At 37.8% G+C, this 8,837-nt stretch overlaps 1 protein-coding gene across 1 annotated transcript in view; it reads left to right on the top strand.

Annotated features, from left to right (window-relative positions):
• Window positions 1–880: 880 nt before the first annotated feature.
• CARF (calcium responsive transcription factor) overlaps window positions 881–8,837 on the top strand; it is a 58,175-nt gene continuing 50,218 nt past the window's right edge. Inside the window, 2 exon segments of the mRNA XM_031958307.1 lie at window positions 881–1,786; window positions 5,195–5,285. The gene's annotated coding sequence lies outside the window, so the exon portion shown is untranslated.

Here is an 8,837-nt window from a genome sequence, read left to right as displayed (position 1 = left end):
TTTTTAAAGCATCGGGAAATCATGAGAAGAGAAACCCAGTCAGGAATCGTAGATACTACAACTCCCAGAAGACGGTGCCCTTCAATTTGTAACCCTAGGCTCTCCGCAATGCACACTGGGAATGGTAGTCCGTCGTAGTTCTGAACATCGAATGATTTGGTTATTATGCCTCCTCTCTTCTCAATCACACTTACAGCCTGGGCGTCACGAAGGGGCAGGGAGAGGTGAGGGAAATGGGATGTGATTATTTTCTGCTCTACACGTTCCTCTTCACAAATCCAAATTGAGGAAAGTTAAAAAAAAAAAAAAAGCAGCAGATTCCGAAGGGAATCCCGCGACGGTGGCCAAGGAGGGCCACTCTTCTCAGGTGCACAGTGGAGCCGGCGAGTCCCTTGCAGGGCGGGGCGGGCCGCGCCTGCGCAGTGCGCTGGTCTCCATGGCGGTGCCGCGGAGCCAAGACGAGGTTGAGTAGACTCGTTTTGAATTTTCTCCCCCTCGGCTCCGGCGCTTAGCGGACTTCCCTGGTTGCCCTGCAGGGCTCCCGGCGGCCATAGGGCTGAGGGAGCTGGGGGGGGCGGCGGGGATGTTCGCGCCCGGAAAGGCGGCTTCTGTCGCTTCCCCCCCCCCCCCCCATCCTCCTGCCCTTTCCCTGTCACCCACCCCGACCCTCCACCGGGGTTCTGTGGAGACTCCGGGAACCGCCCCCTCATTCTGGGCCCGGTCCCCGAGCCCGCGGCTCGTCCGCTTCCCCCTAGATGCGGCGTCACGGGGTAGAACGTAGTAGAACCCCGCGGTTCCCCGGATCCTTCCCCGGGGGAAGGCCCCCTGACCCTGCGGGCACCTGCGGTCACCTGCGGGCGGGGGTTAAGCAGCCCGGCTGAAGGAACAGCCGCCGCAGCGCGGCTCGGTGCAGAGTCCCTGAGGATGCACCGAGGTCCGGGCCTTGCTCTGGGGGTGCACGAGCTCTCAGCTCCGCCCCTCCCTCTCTTTTGTCTGGAGAAACGGTGACAGTTTGAGTCAAGTGCCATCACCCCCGTGTCCCCTCCCCCAAGCACACGCCTCGAGGGGGCGTATTACCGAGTCAAGGACACCGAAGCCACTCGAGTGACCTAAGGATTGGGAGTCTCGGGTGTCCGTGGGGGCGTCTGTGTTGGGGGGCGGGGTGGGACTCGGAAACCATGCCCTGGCGCTGCGCTGGGGGGGTGTGAGAGGGAGGAGAAAGCACGCGGCTGTTTCCGTGGGAAGGGGGCAGGTCAGGGCGTAGCCGAAGGGCTGCCTGTGCCTGCCTTGCCTTCTGTGGGTGCACGAAGGCGTCATGGAGCCCCGGACTTGTCCCGCCCAGACCGTGGCGGGAAGAAAACGTCCCCGACATCCCCCCCCCCCCTTATTCTCGAAGACAGAGTCTGTCAAAAGACCATTTCTGTCTTCTTTTGACATGAAAATGGGAGTCCCTCTATTTTGCTCTTTCTACACCAAGTCCCTTTGGTCCCAGGTGCGCGCACCTGCACGTATATACATACACGTGTGTACCCCAGCCTCGGGGGGCTAGCTAGCATTTATGGCTAGCTCAGGAAATTTTCAAACCCAAAAGTGTTCCGTGGCCAAATTAGTGTGGAAAATGCGGTTCTAAGCAGTTCTCAGAGAACAGTTCTCCGCTTAAATGTAAAAGATATGCTGAGGAGAGCTCTCCTCATTGGGCTGTCATCCCTCTGACCAATTCCAACTAAAGAGTTTTGTCACTTGGAGATATTGCCAGGAAGAAGAAACAAGGAGGATGGAAAAATAGGTAATGGGCAGTGGAGGAAAAAAAGATGTTGGCAGTAGCATAGAGACTGAACCATGATTTTCATGCTCCAATGTAGATATCGTTTGGATTGGGACCCTGCAGTTGAGAGATGGTATATTGGGAAAAGGGAGAAGAAATCTCGAAGTTAATGAATGTTATTGAATATATACGTGTAGTAGTCCTGAAAATCCATTTAACAATTTTTTAATTGCTATGCTACTTGGATGTTTAAAGGCTCTTGAAGGAAAAGGCCCATAAATTGAAAAGTCCTTTTGTATTATATCATATACTAGTAAAGTTTAAGAGGAAACAACACTGCTATTAGAAATAATCTGTCTGTTTTTCATTTATTCTTTATGATGTTTGTATAGTGCCCTTGTAACCTTTCCTCTTTTAAATTATTTCAGTAAGACCTGAAAGCAACTGAATTCTGATTTTCAGGGATTTTTTAAAATAAAGGAAAATAGGTCATTTAACAAAGATTTTACATTGAAAGGTTTAGGGTTGTTTTTTTTCCATAAATATTAGGTCATTTAGATCTTATTGTTGGTTTGCATTTTGCTGAGATGAAAAAATGCCTAATTTGTATTTCAATTAATGTGAAGATTGATTTTTTAAAATCAATCAAAAATTTTTAAATTTTAAAAATCAATCAAAAATCAAAAAATTTTTTAAAATATCTCAAATGTGATCAGTAAATATAATAAGATCAGGATGTATTCTTTTTAATTTTCCAGATTGCTATTTTTAAAGAAAACAAACTATATGTGATAAAACTATCTTGAAGACAAGAATCAAAACCTAAAAAGTAACCACAAACAAGCTAGAATGGTGGTCCCTGCAATTTAAGAATGAATGTAAAATCTTGCATTTGGGCTTTTAAAAAGGATGCAACTGGTTTCACATATTCACAATCAATTTGCATTTCCTGAGACTATCAAAACCAGAAGATGCAAACTGATTATGAAATGTGAATCAACAGTTTGTCTTGGTGGTCAAAGTAGCTAGTGAGATAAGGTACATTTAATAAAAGTATAGCATCTGTAGTATAGTGGGCATGATAATTTAGGAAGAATATCAAGAAACTATAGCAAGTCTAGAGGAAGACACCAGGATATAGAGATTCAAAGTCATGCTATGTGAGGATGAACTGAAGGACATTTTAGCCTGGAGAAGAAAAGAGCACGCATGGATAAGGTTGCAGCCTAAAGGTACTGAAGTGTTGTCAGAGTTAAGAGGTTTTCAACTTAAAATTAGCTTGACCCTAAAGTCAAGCTTTATTCTTTCCCTATGAAGATGTATAGACACACAAATCTATAATCTTGGGGAATAATACCTGAAAAAAGGTCTGAGACTGCATTAGGAGATGGTCTGACTTTTAGATATAATTAGTGTCTGTGTATGGAAAAGAGTTCTCATATGTTAGAGATTGAACTAGATAATCTATAAAGTTGCTTCTGCTTCTAGGATTCCATGAACTGAAAATGAATCTGTGTAATATATTTTTACTAATCAGTAACAAAAATACTTTTTCAGTTGTTTGAAGGGCATTCCAGATCTTTAACTTAATTTGCATGAAAGTTATATCCACAAATGAAGACTGGCAATTCCTTTGTAATTTAATAGTCTATTAAACTGCCCAGAGCACTGAGAGTTTAGGTAACTTGCTTATGGTTATATAATTTCTTTGTGTTAGAGGTGAGACTTGAATACTGATCTTTCTGATTCCATATCCAGCCCCTTGTCCATTACTGGAAATCATTCCTCAGTTGCTAGAATGTCTTTTGTTTATTGTTCAGCTGAATCCCACCATTGTTGCTTAGAGAAGAAAATGTGTTGATAATTGTTCAATATCCTTAAATATGAAATATGAAGTATATTCTGTCTTCAAGTTGAGATAAACAGGCACAACTAATTACTTCATATATTTATGTTCTTTCTTTGTAACCATTGTCAATCATTAAAAACCATGCGTTTATGTAGTGTTTTTGCTTTAAAGATGTTAAATATCACATCCATTATTTCTTTTATTGGTTTGTTTAAAATGCTAGTGTGCATCAAAACCATGATGATTTACTATCTTCCTCATTTGTTATAGTAGTTCTCATTTAGGAAATTGTAGAGGATCAGGTGGTTTCAAGTGATTAGAAGGATTATAATAGAGATTGCATAAATTTATTATGTCAGTAGAGTTGGAAGGGACCTTAGAAATTAATTTATTTCTTGCTAATATAGCAGCTCATCATTTTCCCTATATTCTCTGCACTAAAGAGATATGAGATTATAGATTTGTGTGTCTATACATATTCATAGGGAAAGAATAAAATTAAAAAATTAGGATTCCCAGATAACTAAGGAGAGGATATACTATGGGGAGGCCAACACTTAAGTGTTCAAAATTTAGATATGATTAAGTTTTTTTTCTTATGATTATTACTATTCAAATACAATTGTGCAATTTCACTCTATTAAGGAATTATCTTTAAAAGTCATAATTCAGGAACCAATTTAAAAGCATTTAAAATTTTTATATTTATGTGAAAATTGTGCTAATTTACTTTTCTCAGTAATTTTTGATTAATTTGGCAACTTTCTACAGACCAGCTTTTTAACAAAGAGAAAAAAAATTAAACCTCTCCACTAAAATATCTTAAATTTTTTGGCCTGTTATCTGGGATACAAATATCCTAGATTTTGTTTTTTATATCACTGGTTCTTGAGGTAATTTTGAACAAATTATAGTCTCCTGTAACTTATTTAACCGGATTGTTGTATAGAGTTATTTTACAAATATTTTTTAGAAATGCACTAGAAAGATGCTGTAATTATTAAGGTCTGTTCCCAACCTTTTTCACTTCCTTTCACAATGGAAACTGACAAAAATAGTTTTAAGTTATTTTCATCTTTTATCCATTTCTGGCTTTATTGTATCCCTGCAAACTAAGCTCTTACCAGATTTTTAAAACGAGTAAAGTCATTTCAGGAGATTTTATCGACTAATTTGTTAAAAACTCATAGAAATATATTTTGTTGTTGTTGTTTTTTCACCATTTCTACCAGGAAAAAAAAAAAAACATTTTAAATTGCTAATTATGTGGTGCAAAGGTTTATTTGTTTGTTTTTTCCTAATGGCATAGATATAGGTGTAGCACCTATTGGGTTTTAGTATTCAGGACCATTCTACTTAAGTTTTCTCACAGTTCTTGACAAATACATTTATGGCTGCTTAATGGTCTCTAGTTTAAATTAATCATTGCATGGAAATAATTTTTATCTTTATATTTTGGAAATTAATAGTGAATAGTAATAGAGCCTGTGAATAATAATTTTTTTTTTTTACCATTTCACATACTTAAAAAGTCAAAACTATACCTTGTCTTAGAATATTGTTCTGTTTATCATAACCAGTTGGGGAAGAAGATTTCATTTATGGATGGACATGATACCTAACATGCTGATCCTTAAGTAACTATGCCTTGACATGGAACTATTGTGTGTGGTAAGTATTATTTTATAATATTTACATAACTTGACATAATAAAAAGAGGTGTTTGAGGTTACCCAGAAGAGATACCAAATATATATACACATATTAGTTAGTAATACAGGAACTTCCTTTCTAGGAACTTGCTAGCCCAGTGAAATCACAGATCTAGTTTAAAAAAATTTTTGCAGGATTGTGATAATGGTGAGAAAGGAAATCTTTTGTATCTATTTGGTATACTGTGAAATTATCTAGAAGATCGTGTCATTCAGGTATTCCTCAACTGACATGGAATAATAGAAATAAGGAATTACTTCAGATCAGTAAGACCTGTATTTGAACCTCCCTTCCAGTGAGGACTAGCTATAACCTCTGGGAAAGATTGTAATGTTTTAAGAAGAAAATCACTTGAAATCAAAGAATTTGAGTTCAAGTCTTGTTTCTTCTATATGCTACTTGTGTGACTAGGGGAAATCATTTTTAAATCCCCATTTGTTTTTTTTATAAAATGAAGAAGATAATCTTCTCTGAGCTAATCTTCTCATCTGTAAAATGTAGTATGTATGTCACAGGGATGTTGTGAGACTCAAATGAAATCATGGAAGAATCACCCATTGCTAACTTAAAGCCCTGTATAAATGTCGGTTATTATTAGTATTATTTAGAAGAATTATGATATCTTACATTTCTGTTGCTATTGGTTGGTCATGTTTGACTCTTCATAACCCTACTTTTGAAATTGGTTTGCCATTTCCTTCTCCAGCTCATTTTAGAGATGCTGAAACTAAGGCAAACAGGATTAACTGACTTGCTCAGGGTCACACAGCTAGTAAGAGTCTGAGGCCAGATTTCAGCTCAGATATTCCTGATCCCAGGCCCAGCTGGCACTCTTTATCTACTGGGCTACTTATTTGCCCTCAAAATTTTGTATCATCTTAAAATTTACAAAGTATTTTGTTTACAGCAACCCCAATAGGTAGATGAAAGTTTGATCATTTTAAAAATGAAAAAACTAAAACTAAGAGGTTAAAGTATTTCCCCAAGATCACATAGCTCATGTCTGAGAACTGGGACTGAGAAATCTCACAGAATTTCAGTTAGAAGGAAATTCAGAAGTCATCTAATATAAACCATAAGTGACAGGTGACTATCCAACCTTTATTGGCAGACCTTCTAAAAGGAATAATGTACTATTTCCTTGGACTTTTTAATTCCACTTTGGATAGTTGCTGGGAAGTTTGATTTTATATCAATTCATAATTTGCCTCTCCAAGTACTCTCTGTTGGTCCAAATTCTACCCTGCCAAACAGAATATCTAATCACTTCTATATAACAATCTTTCCGATATTTGAAGGCTACTATTATATTTCCACTGAGAAGTCTACAGTCTTAATCTATATTCCCTGAATCATTTTCTTGAATCCTACTTATTTGCCATGTGACTAATTATATCCCATGAACTCAAAGTACTTCATCCTGGTTGCCATCTTCTGAATATTTCTTACAATGTAGTATTATGAACAGACTACTGTGAATAATCTGATCAGAACATGATACCATGGGACCTCCATCTTATATCTGAAAGTCAGACCATCTCCTAATGCAGTCTCAGATCTTTTTTCAGGTACTATTCCCAAACAGTTCTTTGATTAAGTCCTACATTCATTTCTCTTTCTATTATAGTGATCAGCTTAATTTTTCTTTTTTCAGTTTCCTCATTTGTTTTTTTTTTTTTTAATAGCCTTTTATTTGCAGGTTATATGTATGAGTAACTTTACAGCATTAACAATTGCCAAACCTCTTGTTCCAATTTTTCACCTCTTGCCCCCCACCCCCTCCCCCAGATGGCAGGATGACCAGTAGATGTTAAATATATTAAAATATAAATTAGATACACAATAAGTATACATGACCAAAACGTTATTTTGCTGTACAAAAAGAATCAGACTCTGAAATATTGTACAATTAGCTTGTGAAGGAAATCAAAAATGCAGGTGTGCATAAATATAGGGATTGGGAATTCAATGTAATGGTTTTTAGTCATCTCCCAGAGTTCTTTTTCTGGGCATAGCTAGTTCAGTTCCATTACTGCTCCATTGGAAATGATTTGGTTGATCTCATTGCTGAGGATGGCCTGGTCCATCAGAACTGGTCATCATATAGTATTGTTGTTGAAGTATATAATGATCTCCTGGTCCTGCTCATTTCACTCAGCATCAGTTCGTATAAGTCTCTCCAGGCCTTTCTGAAATCATCCTGTTGGTCATTTCTTATAGAACAATAATATTCCATAATATTCATATACCACAATTTATTCAGCCATTCTCCAACTGATGGGCATCCATTCAGTTTCCAGTTACTGGCCACTACAAACAGGACTGCCACAAACATTCGTGCACATACAGGTCCCTTTCCCTTCTTTATGATCTCTTTGGGATATAAGCCCAGTAGTAACACTGCTGGATCAAAGGGTATGCACAGTTTGATAACTTTTTGAGCATAGTTCCAAATTGCTCTCCAGAATGGTTGGATTCGTTCAGAGCTCCACCAACAATGCATCAATGTCCCAGTTTTCCCACATCCCCTCCAACAATCATCATTATTTTTTCCTGTCATCTTAGCCAATCTGACAGGTGTGTAGTGGTATCGTAGAGTTGTCTTAATTTGCATTTCTCTGATTAATAATGACTTGGAGCATCTTTTCATATGACTAGAAATAGTTTCAATTTCTTCATCTGAGAATTGTCCGTTCATATCCTTTGACCATTTTTCAATTGGAGAATGGCTTGATTTTTTATAAATTAGAGTTAATTCTCTATGTATTTTGGAAGTGAGGCCTTTATCAGAACCTTTGACTGTAAAAATATTTTCCCAGTTTATTGATCAGCTTAATTTTTAAGGCAATTTGAAATTTGAAGTGCATTTACACAGAGTGATACTAGTATATGTACTTATTAGTTTGCCTATCCTGATCATAAAAGCTGCAATCCATAATGTAGCTTCACTATATTACTTATGATACTGACTTGAGATCTGTATCTTGAATGTTGGGTGGTATAAAAACAGGAAGACTAAAAAAGAGGTTTTTCCTTCTCTTTCCTTGTGCCATAGGCACAAATTTCTTAATTGCTAAGATTGCTTTTAATTTTTTTCCTACACTATACCTAATACCGGCTAAATATATAAGGAAAGATCAATCTTATCAAAGTATGAATGACTGATAACCACTTTTAAAAACCTTACTGGAAATGAATTTCAAAAGTATGTGTTGACACAAATCTATAAATTAGTAATAAAAAAATTCTAGCTGAGAGATTAAGGGGAGAAGGGACAACAGATACCTAGTTACCCAAGTATGTTTACCTTGAGAGACTGCCCTGCTGGGATTGGCTCCTCTAAACTGTGGCTGCCTTTCAAAGAGGTTTTCTCTCCTGAACATACCAATTCTCCAAAAACTATACAGAAGTGTTTTCACAATAACTGGATTAGCAGCAGCGTGTTAAGAAAGGGGATCTATGTAATTTATAAAAACCATCCATACTAAAATTTCAATTTAAGTCCTAAGG

The sequence above is a fragment of the Sarcophilus harrisii genome, chromosome 3, assembly GCF_902635505.1.
Source record: "Sarcophilus harrisii chromosome 3, mSarHar1.11, whole genome shotgun sequence".
Classification (NCBI taxonomy): domain Eukaryota; kingdom Metazoa; phylum Chordata; class Mammalia; order Dasyuromorphia; family Dasyuridae; genus Sarcophilus; species Sarcophilus harrisii.
This window is presented reverse-complemented; position numbering and strand designations above follow the sequence as displayed.